This window comes from Gossypium hirsutum, chromosome D06 (genome assembly GCF_007990345.1).
Source record: "Gossypium hirsutum isolate 1008001.06 chromosome D06, Gossypium_hirsutum_v2.1, whole genome shotgun sequence".
Lineage (NCBI taxonomy): Eukaryota > Viridiplantae > Streptophyta > Magnoliopsida > Malvales > Malvaceae > Gossypium > Gossypium hirsutum.
This window is the reverse complement of record NC_053442.1, coordinates 38,231,320-38,244,415: the sequence shown is the minus strand read 5'-3', so window position 1 is coordinate 38,244,415 and position 13,096 is coordinate 38,231,320. Positions and strand designations below refer to the sequence as shown.

At 35.1% G+C, this 13,096-nt stretch overlaps 1 non-coding gene across 1 annotated transcript; it reads left to right on the top strand.

Moving 5' to 3' along the window:
- The first annotated feature begins 7,042 nt into the window (after window positions 1–7,042).
- Window positions 7,043–7,149, top strand: LOC121218790 (small nucleolar RNA R71). The gene has a single exon (XR_005915267.1). It is a non-coding gene; the product is annotated as a small nucleolar RNA R71 (small nucleolar RNA).
- Window positions 7,150–13,096: the final 5,947 nt, after the last annotated feature.

Sequence of the window (13,096 nt, the reverse complement as noted above, 5' to 3'; positions counted from 1 at the left end):
AGTGATTTGAGTTGGAATATGAATTATGTGTTGAGAACAAAAGTGATTAAAAGCAATTGTTTATTAAATGCTTTGAGAATTTGAAATTAGTAATGAATTGGCTATTTGTGATAATATGTGTTATGCGCATTTATGTGTAAGATAAATTTGAGGCTTTACTACACTCACCCCCATATTAGTAAAATGTTCCAATGAAATTTGTAAGATTTTGGTTGAATAATCTTATGAGTGCAGTGTTATAGAAATTTGTGCACGGAAGATTAATAATGTGGTCGGACAAGTGAATGAATTAGCAAATGAAGACAATATAAAAAGAGAGAGATATATTGGATAGTTCTGAAAACTACTCAGATTATGTAAAGCTACTGTCACAAAAGAAGTTAAATTCGATTAAATGGTTTATTCAGGTATGTTATTTAAAGAAAGAATTAACTGAAAGTTTGTGAAAATTCTAAAAAATTTATGGTAAGAAGATATGTGAGTTTAGTTTTGGGAAAAATTAACAAAACTTAATTTTGAGCTCTGTATCTCCGGATAAAAATAATTTAGTGACTGTAACTCAACTAGACAACTTTGAATTTAAATAAAGTGAATAGTGAAATTATGTATAATGCTATTTAAGCATGTTATATACATAAAGGATGTGGGATGGAGAGGAGGAGGAGGACAATAAAGTATATGAATTAATTGTGTATAATTGGTTAAATGTCTTATTATAATTGATAAATGTTGAAATAGGAGTGATGCTTATATTGGTGCATTACTGGTCATGGTAAGCTCATGAGAGAAAAAAAAGTTTCATAGCATATGCGTGTTGTATATTTGGCATGAAATGATGTCATGAGTGGCTCATGAATTAACTCTTGTTGGTAAGTTGATGCATAATTATAGTATTCAAATATATACATATTTGTAATATTTTGCTATATGATTCGGAAAAAGGGGAATAAATAGCATACTGAAAATTCGGTCATGGTGCTAGTTTATGTTAAAGGAGTGTTTTATGGCATATCTTAAGTAATGGAATGTTATGAATTTTGAGATTAATTTGCTAGTCAAATAAATGACAAATGAATTGATTGCGTATTCGTAATTTTGACATATGCTTGGTATATGAAACGTAATAATATATGCTTGAATAAATTTTAAGTATTCGAATGACATGGATTTGATGGTGATAAGATTCGAACATTGAATTCATGAAGCACAGGTGGTGATGTATTATTGTTGTGTGATATAGCTTGGTTCGAGAAATTGGTTAGGTAAATGGTAAGTGAAAGCATTTATGGATATAGAAGAAAATTTGGAGTGAATATGAAATTTAGCTCAATTAAATGATTTCATCAATTAAACATTGTGTATACCAGAATGTGTTAGTGAATTACATATTCGTAAATTGACATTCGAAGTTCAGTTAGTGATATATGAAAATAACATGAAAATATTTATGATTGTGATTAATATTGATCCTGACTTAAAGTGGATTCTTCAATATTGGATTGATTTAACGGATATATTGAGCATATGAATGGGTATGTAATTGGACTCGTAAACTCTAATTAGCGACTCGAAGATAATAATTTGAAAGTTTTTAATTTGGATGAAATTTTATAACTCGGTTTAATATGTTTATAAGTGTATTGATTTTGGTAATACCTCGTACCCTATTCCAGCGTAGAATACGAGTAAAGGGTGTTACAATGTGACATCACCAGATTCGGCCCTAATGTTTAGGTCGGGTTTGGGGAGTTACAAATATAATGCATATTAAATTATTATTTGCTATTAATTTATTAATATAAAAACTTATCGAATAAAATATGATTAAATTAAAACAAATCCTAACTCTAAATAATGCTGATAATAATTAATATATATTATATTGGATATAATTATATATTAATAATTATCATCTTTTCTTTCTTTTTTTTAACTAAAAACATTTATTCTAGATGCCTTTTGAAAATATTTACAAAAAGAGGCATCTAATTTTTAATATTTACAAAAAGAGCAACCAAATTTTTTAAAACTAATTCAATTAAGTTCCTAGACTTAATAAAAATTAAAAATTGAGTTGCAACATAAAACTTGGATCAAAATTGACCCTTTTATTTGAAAAACTAAAAATTTATTTTCTCATTTAGGGAATAATTTCTTGGGAAATTATTTTAAAATTAATTCCCAAGAAAGATTGGAGAGGTCACAAGTGGTCCCACTTAAGTTCCAATCTCCTAGATAGAATTTATCTAAACATACTAATCCCAAAAATATACCCTAAATCATTTATTCAAACAGAAGAATAAGAAAAATTAAATATCTGATAAAATGAACGAGATTTGATTCTGTTCAATTTTATCTCCCCAGTAATGTTTCAAACGTTGAGCATTAACTCGAAAATTACCTCCCTTACCTTGAAGTTCAACAACTCCGTATGGATAGACTCAATGAATCATAAATGGACCGGACCAATGTGATTTTAACTTACCTGGAAAGAACCTTAATCTTGAATTGAATAACAAGACTTGCTGACCTGCTTCAAATTCTCGTATGAAGACATTCAGAATTCTTCTAACTCTTTAAGTTGAAGCATTTGTTTCTCTTTGGCACTTTTAATATCCAAGTTGAGTCGTTGGAGAGCCCAGTAAGCTTTGTGTTCTAACTCCAAGGGTAGATGGTAGGCTTTCTCAAAGACTAACCTATAGGGTGACATCCCTAAAGGTGTCTTGTATGCTGTCCTATAAGCCCATAAAGCATCATCTAGTCTTTTAGACCAATCTCGTCGGTTTGGGCAAACTACCTTCTCAAGTATGCCTTTGATCTCCTTGTTTGCCAGTTCAGCTTGCCCATTCGTCTACAAATGGTAAGCTGTAGTGACCTTGTGTTTCACTCCATGTTTATCTAATAACCATTTCAACCACTTGTTCATAAAATGGGACCCTTCATCACTGATGATGACTTTTGGGGTTCCAAACCTTGTGAACACATGTTTCTGCAAAAACTTTATTACAACCTTAGCATTGTTTGTTGGATATGCCTCTGCCTGAACCCACTTAGACACATAGTCTACTACTACTAATATGTACTTGTGACCAAAAGATGGAGGGAAAGGACCGAGAAAGTCAATACCCCAAACATCGAATAATTCTACCCTAATGATGTTTGATCGAGGCATCTCATTTCCGTTGGTGACATTTTCGACCCTTTGACATCGATCACAACTCTTTACATAAGCATATGCATCTTTGAATAGTGTTGGCCAAAAGAATCTGGCTTGCAATACCTTGGCTGCAGTATATCTACCTCTGAAGTGTCCCCCACTCGGAGCTGAGTGGCAATGGTATAAAATCTTATGTACTTCATCTTCTACCACGCATCTCCTGATCATTTGATCTGCACAATTTTTAAACAAATACGGTTCTTCCCAGAAATAGTACTTCACATCGTGAAGAAACCTTTTCTTTTATTGATATGTCTTATCAATCAACATCAAACCACAAGCTAATAAGTTAGCAATATCAACAAACCAAGGGGTATTATGGACATGATTTACCTTCAATATGTGTTCATCTGGAAACGTCTCTCGAATTGGTATAAGAGGAGAGTTCCCTTCTTGCGGCTCCAATCTGGACAAGTGGTCTACTACTTGGTTTTCCACTCCCTTTCGATCGTGAATTTCTAGATCGAACTCTTCAAGTAGTAGTACCCATCGGATCAGTCTCGGCTTAGCGTCTTTCTTGGCAAGTAAATACTTAATTACCGAGTTGTCCATATAAACAGTCACTTTTGTACCTACAAGATAAGATCGAAACTTGTCAAAAGCAAACACAATAGCAAGTAACTCTTTTTCTGTTACCCTGTAATTTAGTTAAGCTCCTGTCAGAGTCTGACTCGCATAGTATATGGGATGAAAAAATTTGTTCCTTCGTTGACCCATGACAGTTGCAATCGCAAAGCCACTTGCGTCACACATAAATTCAAATGGCAAATCCCAGTCTAGTGTGACTATTATAGGTGCCGAGACGAACCGACTCTTCAAATTGTTGAAAGCTCTTAAGCACTCCTTATCAAATTTAAATGCCGTGTCCTTCTCCAATAATTTGCATAAGGGTTTAGCAACTTTGGAGAAGTCCTTGATGAATCTTTGATAGAAACTGGCCTGGCCCAAAAAGCTCCTAACACCCTTTACAAATATTAGAGGTGGGAGTTTCTCAATAACATCTACCTTCGCTTTATCTACCTCAATTCCATGTCTTGTTATCCGATGCCCTAGAATAACACCTTCTTATACCATGAAATGGCACTTTTCCCAATTAAGTACAAGGTTTGTTTCTTTGCATCGCCTTAGTACCTTGGCTAGATTGGCTATGCAATCATCATATGTATCTCCCAATACTGAAAAATCATCCATAAAAACTTCCAAATATTTCTCAACCAAGTCAATAAAAATAGACATCATACATCTTTGAAATGTAGCAGGTGCATTACATAAACCAAATGGCATACGCCTAAATACAAATGTAACATACGAGCAGGTGAATGTTGTCTTGTGCTGATCTTCTGGTGCTACTATATTCTGATTTTACCCCGAGTATCTATCGGAAAAACAGTAATATTCTTGCCCTGCAAGTTTATCCAGCATATGGTCCAAAAACTACAAAGGAAAGTGATCTTTCCTAGTTTCCTTGTTCAACTTCCGGTAATAGATGCAAATTCTCCATCCCGTAACTGTTCTAGTTGGTATCAACTTCTTATTCTCATTTTCAATTACTGTGATACCTCCTTTCTTTGGCACGCACTGGACTGGACTTACGCATGAACTATCTGAGATGCGGTAAATTATACCTGCATCTAACCACTTGATGATTTCTTTCTTGACTACATCCTTTATGATGGGGTTTAGTCTTCGTTGTCTATCAATCGTCCCTTTTTCGCCATCCTCTAAGATAATCTTATGCATGCATACAGATGGACTAATTCCACGAATATCGGCTATGGTCCATCTGATAGCCTTCTTGAATTGTTTCAACACCAAGATGAGTTTCTCTTCTTGCTCAGTAGTTTATTTTGCTGAAACAATCACAGGCAGAGTAGAAAAGTTACCTAAATAAACATATTTCAAATGTGAGGGAAGTACCTTCAGTTCTAATTTAGGTGGCTCCTCGATTGACGCTTTTGGTTAGGCATAATCCCTTTTCTCTAACTTCAAATATTCAAAGCGAGATTGCGGATTAAATCCCCTTTGATTAGCTTCTAACAAAGCCAAGTATTCATTTTCCTCTTCATCATTTGGAGGATCTAATGTCAAAATTTGTTCCAATGGGTCCTCAACATAATTGAGTTCCTTCTCCATGATTAAATCCTCTAAATCGGACACTGTAGAACAATCATCAATTGTGTCAGAAAATCGCATGGGCTTAAAAACGTTAAATGTTACCTGATTATCCTAAACACACATAGTAAGCTCGCCCTTCTGCACATCAATAAGGGTCCTTCCGGTTGCTAAGAATGGTCTTCCTAGGATGATTGACACTTCTTTATCTGCTTCAAAGTCTAGAATCACAATGTCAGCGGGAAAGATAAATTTGTCTACACGTACCAATATGTCCTCAATTTTTCCTTCTGGATGTGCTAAGGATCGATCTTCTAATTGAAGTGTAACCATAGTAGGTCTAACTTCACCTATCCCCAACTTCCTAAATATTGACATGGGCATCAAGTTGATACTATCACCCAAGTCACATAGTGCCTTACCACAATATGTTTCTCCAATATTGCAAGCTATGGTAAAACATCTAAGATCCTTCAATTTTGGGGGTAGTTTGTGTTGAAGATATGCACTGCATTCCTTCGTTAAGGCTATCGTCTCAAAATCTCCATGCCTTCATTTTTTAGACAGGATATCCTTCATGAATTTGACGTAATTCGGCATTTGTTCAAGTGCTTCAACCAACGGGATGTTGATATGAAGTTGCTTGAGAACGTCTAGGAACTTTTTGAATTGAATTTCCTACTTGTGCTTCTAAAGTCTTTGAGGGTAGGGTGGTAAAGGTTTCTCTACTGGAACTGGTTGATTCGTTTTCTGTGGCAATTCTGCATCTAATGGAGTTATTAGTTGATCAGAATTAGCTGGTTCAGAAGTTACCTTGTCAGATTTTACAGATTCAATTTTCGGTGAAACTGGAATTTCAACACTCGGTTGAACTTCCTCTGAGTCTTGAGTGTCAGCTGGCTCATTCTCAACTTCGACGAAATTGGACTCTAAAGTCTTTCCGCTCCTCAATGTTAACACTTTATAATGCTCCTTCCCTAGATTCCTCGAATTCTCTGTATCACTAGTTAAAGCACCTTATGGTCGATTTCTGAGTTCAGTTGTAAGCTAGCCCACTTGATTCTCCAAATTCCTTAGAGAGGCATCATTTTTCGCCATGTATGCCTTCAATAGATTGTCTAGGCTATTGGATGGTTCAGCTTGGGTTGGTTTCTGAGCATGTTGGGAAAAACTTGATGGCTGGGTCGATCTAGGTTGGACATAATTCCTACTGGTTCCTGCCCCTTGGTTACTCCAGGAAAAATTCGGGAGGTTTCACCATGATGGGATATAGAAATTGGATCGTAGCCATTGCCTTCCTCGATTTTGGTTCTAGTTACCCATGTAATACACAGATTTTGAGTTCAATGGACATTCTTCGAACAAATATCTTTCCCCACAATAAACACAGGCTACATTTTCAAATTGATTCAGTGGCTGTGCTGCGAAACTATTACACCCATTAGTAGTAAGATTTTTTAACATTGAGGATATTGATGATACTTGAGATACGAGTGAAGTAAGAGCATCTACTTCATGTATTCCAACGACTCGTCTTCCTGATGCTACTCGATTGGTTGGTCATTGATAATTGTTGCTGGCAATCCTCTCAATGATTTCATAAGCCTCATTATAGACTTAGAAAGGAGAGCACCATTAGCAGAAGCATCTACTACCATCCTCGTGTAAGCATTGAGACCATTATAAAATGTCTCAAGTTGTATGCAATGTGGGATTCCATGATGAGGGCACTTCCGTAATAATTCTTTGTACCTTTCCCATGCCTCATACAATGACTCATCATCCATTTGTTGGAAAGCAGTGATCTCGCTCCTCAACTTAGCATTCTTGCTAGGCAAGAAATACTTCATAAGAAATTTTTCTGCTAACTCTTGCCATGTTGAAATTGAGTTTAGTGGTAATGAGTTAAACCAAGCTCGAGCTCTGTCCCTTAGTGAATATGGGAACAACTTCAATCGTAATGCATCTTCGAGTACTCCGGCTAACTTGAAAGAATCGCTCACCTCCATAAACAGTCTTAAGTGTAGGTGAGGATCTTCGGTAGGCATTCCACTGAATTGGCCCACTATCTGAAGCATCTAGAACATGACAGGCTTCAACTCAAACTGTTGTGCCTCAATTTCGGGTCTCCTAATACCCGAATTAAGATCATGAAATACTGGCATGGCATACTGTCTCAAAGTTCTATCCCTATCATCAGCAATAAGGAAAGGATTTTAGGCAAGGTTTGCTCCATTTCTTTGATTCAGATTTTCGAAGTTCATCTCTTCAGTCCTTCTCTGACTTGCTTGTCTTATTCACTGTCGAAAAGTTCATTCAATCTTATGGTCTGTAGGGAGTAAATCGACGATTCGGTCAATACTCATAAACACCTGAAATAATCACAGAAAAATTAACTAAGTTAAAATTTGAACAGAAAAATAAACCAAAATGCAAAATGCACTATTTCAAAATACGATTTTAATCAAGATGGCATAATTGTGTTAGATTAATTACATTTCTTAACTTAGAATTATTAAACTCATATTTATATTGTTATGAATAAGTTCACGGCAACTCGGTAATTTGCTAACTTATGAACATACTTACCAAAATCCATTTATCTCTTGACTATATCCCTATGTCAATTCAACCAGTTAAACAAATCTTAATAGGCAAATATGTTATTGCACATACATGCTTACTAAATCAAAATAATCTCTTGTACATATCCCTCTGTCAATTCAAACAATTAACTCAATTTAATAAGCATATAAAAGACTATGCGAGGTAACAAAGTATCATTACCTTGAAACAGTTTAATCACAATAATATTGCAAGTTATGCAAGGCAAATGTATCGTCAGATACCGTTGCTAATCTAACCTTCAACTACCTTAGATGATTAAACATGCACTGATTAAGTACTGTGTCTATTAATTACAATGTCAATCCGTTAAAATAATTAATTCATTAGTTACCTAACAATTGTAATGCAAGAATAACTTAGTCATGATTTTACTTAATCAAGCATCTTACTGAGGCCTATAACAATATAAATACAATTTCAATAATTTTAACAAAAGAAATGCAATCAACCTAACACTAATAAAATTCAAGATAAATTGATTAAATTAATCATTCCAACAACATAAATATTCATAGATATGTTCAGCATAACAACAACAAAAATTAAAGAGATAGGGAACTAGAATCAAATCCGGTGTTTTTCCGTGGCTTAACTAGTTGCTTCGTTATTCCTTTTTCATTGCTCTCGTCAACCAAAGCTACTATGAAAACTTAATTGCTGCTCCAAATAGCTGATGAATGCCCCTTTCCCAAGAGGAGAAATCGGCAAGAGAGAAAGGGAATTTTGGAATGGAAAAGAAGAGAGAAAGTGGAGAGAATAGAGGAAAGATGTGAATCATTGAGGTGTGTTTCTAAAATGACCAGCCTAAAGGAGTTTTTATAGCTGAGGAGGGCTGCTAAAAATAGCTAAAATTATCAGCCAAAGAGCCCTCCCTTGGCCGGCCACACATGTGACAAGGTTGATAGTTTCAACTTTGCTAATTTAAGCTTGGGGCAAATCTATAAAGCCACCAATTATGGAGGGGTTTGAATGCAACTTGAACAAGTCTTCAAGTGCCTCTTTGCAATCTTAAATAATCAGCTAATAAGCTGATTTGAGTCAGTTCTTGGGATGATTTTTAGGCTGTCTATTTCTTGGTCGGTTCGATTCACTCGGTTCAGTTCAACTGGACCAATTTTTCATAATTAATTAATAATAATTTATTAACCCAAATTAAATTGGATATAAATAAAAATTAATTATATTATGAATTAATACATATAATTTTGGACCATCTTAGGCTAAAATTTAGTTCTCCTCGATACTTCAAATTGCTTCTTGGTTTTGTGCTTCTAGTAGTGTCTGCCGAGCCATTTTTCACCCTTTGTGCAAATCTGTCGAAAATAACCAAAATTATTCAAAATTAATTATAAAATTAACTAAAATTAAACATGTTCATACTTTAAGTGCACTTTAATTATTTTGTAAAAATTTATTATTTTTTCGACAAGAATTTTATCGAAACTGTATGATTTTAAGCTAAAAAGGGTATGTAAAAATGTGTAAATTTTTGTGTTTCCAGCTACATATTTCACTCCACCGACGTCCCCCACATACTACACCCTAACACAGATTTAAGTGTACCCACCGCCACTGATGCAAGCGTACATGTAGCAGTCAATGGTCTTGTCAATACCCACTACCTTTCCAACGTACCTAGGATTTGGGGCACCTTATGGTTTCTGATACGATCTCGTTTCGTGATTGATTCGAGTCGTTTGTTTCCCGATCGTGAATTTGAGTAAGGCTAAGATCATTTCTACAAAATAGAAGAAAGGCTACAAATAAAAGTTTAAAAGGGAAATAGGTTTAACAACGAATGGAAAATTTTGTTAACCCGAGTCTCAAAGTAGCTCTTAGGTGAATGACGGTATACGAAAACAACAAAGAAAAGACCTCGACCCACTATCAAGATGATAGGAACCTTGGTATATGATGAACGCCACAATATGAAAGTGATAAGTTAGAAAACAAGAAATGGATAGACGCCACAAGCTAAGCTTGATAAGTCAAATCAATTCCGTAAGAACAAAGAGAAATGGTGAAGAAAGGTTGCTGCTGAATTTTAAAGGGCATAAAAATGCTCTTAAAAACTCCTTTAATGATGTTTAAGCCTTCTTTATAACAGCCCCTTTAATTTATAACTGAAAAGAACTTGAACAGTCACTTAATTCAATTTATAACAGCCTTTAGTTCTTGAGTTATGAGCTAAAAAGTCACCTGCAATAAACACATTAAAATGAGTTAATTAAACACATGAAAACACTTATTAAACATAACACACATTATTACTTATATAAATGAATTAAAAACATATGCAATAATTATTCCAGCAACTAATTTAATTAAAGAAGCATAATTAAATCAACTTAACTCATGCATCAATAAGTAATCCTAGGAACTAGATTAATTAAGAACAACACTTATTAAATAAAGTTCAACAAAAACACTTATTAATTAAACTAAGATGAGATGAATAAATGTCCAGCAACTCATTTATTAAACTAAGATGCTTAAATGCATGGTTTTGAAATGCAAATTTAACTAACATGAAAGTTACATAATTAAACTAACTTCACTTATTTTAATGATGCAAACTTAACTAACATGAAAGTTACATAATCCATGACTTTATTAAATGCAGAACACATATTAATGATGTGCAAACTATGACATAATTAAAAACTTCATTTTGCACTTGGGCCCCTCGAGTTTGGATCAATCTCGGTAGCATCAAGTTGTGTCGTAACATGATGCGGTAGGGTTCGCATCAGTTTCACACCTATAGTGACCCAAACACCGCGTGCATCACTATTTTACAAGAATGGTTCATCGTCACAACCGGTGGACGAGGAAGTGGCATATACACGATGGCAAGCGAGGACGACACAGTAATCGACCGCAGAGAAAGATAATGATGGTGTCGATCCTAAAGATACCATCGCCTAAGAATTCGTCCTAGCTATGTACTCAAAAAATGATGACAACGAGGAAGTCTACAGGTCGACACCTCCGGTGGTACGACCGATTGCATGCAAAAATCCTTTACGCAACTGCCATGCACCGCCTTATGGTACACATTCTCCCCGACGACACCATTGATTGTATTTTTTATTTTAATTATTTTAATATAGACATGTCATAAATAAAAAAACCGAGGTTATTCATTCAAACAAACCACTTCTTATTATTACTATTTATGTTTCATCATTAAATAACAAATGTCAAATTTTTTTATTGACATATTATTTTGAATATGAATTTTTTTTTATTTACCTTGTTATCGAAAACTAAATAAATTGTATGTCCTTAAAATAGCATTATTACTATCTATGTACCCATATTCGCCACACCTGAGGTCAAAGATGGGCCAGATCCATCAGCATCAACGCACTCGGCATATAACTCAATAACAACATTTCCGCTTGAGATGTGCGATGATATGACCGTATCAAGATGCGTCTCGCTAATCACATCGAATTCTTCCCCAGCTCGATCTGCTGACTTTCCTCTTGATTCTAGTCTCTAGCTCACACATTTCAATGGTACTATTGAACGTTAATTCCACAGACTTCACTCACAAACTCCACCCCAAAATTTGTATTACAAATTTGACCATCGTAGTATATAACAGATTTCACTTGTTGACTCTCATTGACTCATTTTGATATAAGTCACGGTTTGGATAAATAAATGTAAAAAAATAAGTAGAGTAGTTTGATACTAACTTGATGTGTGTCTAGTTTGATACTAACTTGATGTGTGTCTAGTTTGATACTAACTTAATGTGTCTATGTTATGAAAATTACGCCCCTTTTATAAGAGAATTGTGTAGGAAGAAAGAGTATACATGCTATGTATTATTTTTACAAATGCACGCATTCATTGTATAATGTATAGTGCAAATAATTTTAATCATGCATTCAGAACTCATATAATTTTATCGAGATCCTACGCTTAATAATGTGCACAACCATCATACGAAAAGGTACTTTCTCTGTTGGCAGGAAAGCCCCCTTAGCTGGGCAAGATTTCTCTAACGAATTTACAATTCCCTAGGCTGGAAAGTCTGACACTTCGAGTATTTCAGATGATTTAAACACTTCAACACATTTAGAATATGTTCCAGTGCGCTTTAAAGGTTTACCTTTGCAAATAGACCCTTCCATGAGCCTACAAAATGGCTCTCATGTACCCAACTTCATTATCTCACACTCATATAATTTCTCTCCAATTCTTTCTATTTCTCCACTATAAACCATTTCCCAGTCTTAAAAATTCCAGTCACAAATTCCAGTCACGAAGGATATTTCATTTACATTCGAGGTATTCTTGACTCATCGGTGATGCGATATCGCCCTGAGCCGCGCACATTTCATATATCATGTCGAGATGGGGATCAATTTCTCTAAAGCCTATCCTAGGAAAGTCGATTCTGGGGTATTTTACCTTGTACGGTCAATGGTAGAAGTAGATGTGGAGGTCTCAATCGATGGTTATTATGTGGTAATAGATCGGGGTATAACGGGGGAGCCAATTGATAGTCATTATGCGGCCACAAGCTCAACCTTTTCGAATACCTAAAAATGATGCCCTATAAATACCATACAGAAGTTTGAGGGCATATTCATACAGAAAAACTCTAGGGCTTCTAGCTATAATCAGTGTAATTATTTTCTCCATTTCCAAGCAATTGGTACCTTTAACCTTCATTCTTGTTCGAAGGCTGGCACCGTCGTTGATGCAAGAGGACTCTCAGGTGAGGAATGGCTATTATGGTACAGTAAAGGTGATGCTCCTTTCAGAGCAACGATAATTTTTGTTATTAAACAACCCATTAATAACTATAACCATTGTCGCGCCGACTCGAGTTTGACCTCTACTATGCCAGAACATCCGCTCTCCTCCTGAAAGCCCTCTTTCATCCACCTAGGTGTTGGCCTTCAAACAATAATGAAAGGTTAGAGATATCGACTGCTTGAAAATAGAGAAAATATTATGTTGATTACATAGGAAGTCCCTAGAGTTTTTTCGTATGATTACGGCCTCAATCTTATGTATGGTATATATAGGGCATTATTTGCAAGTATCCAAAAAACTTGAACTCTTGACCGCATAACGACTGTCATCTGGTCCCCTGATTATACTCGAACCCGTGAC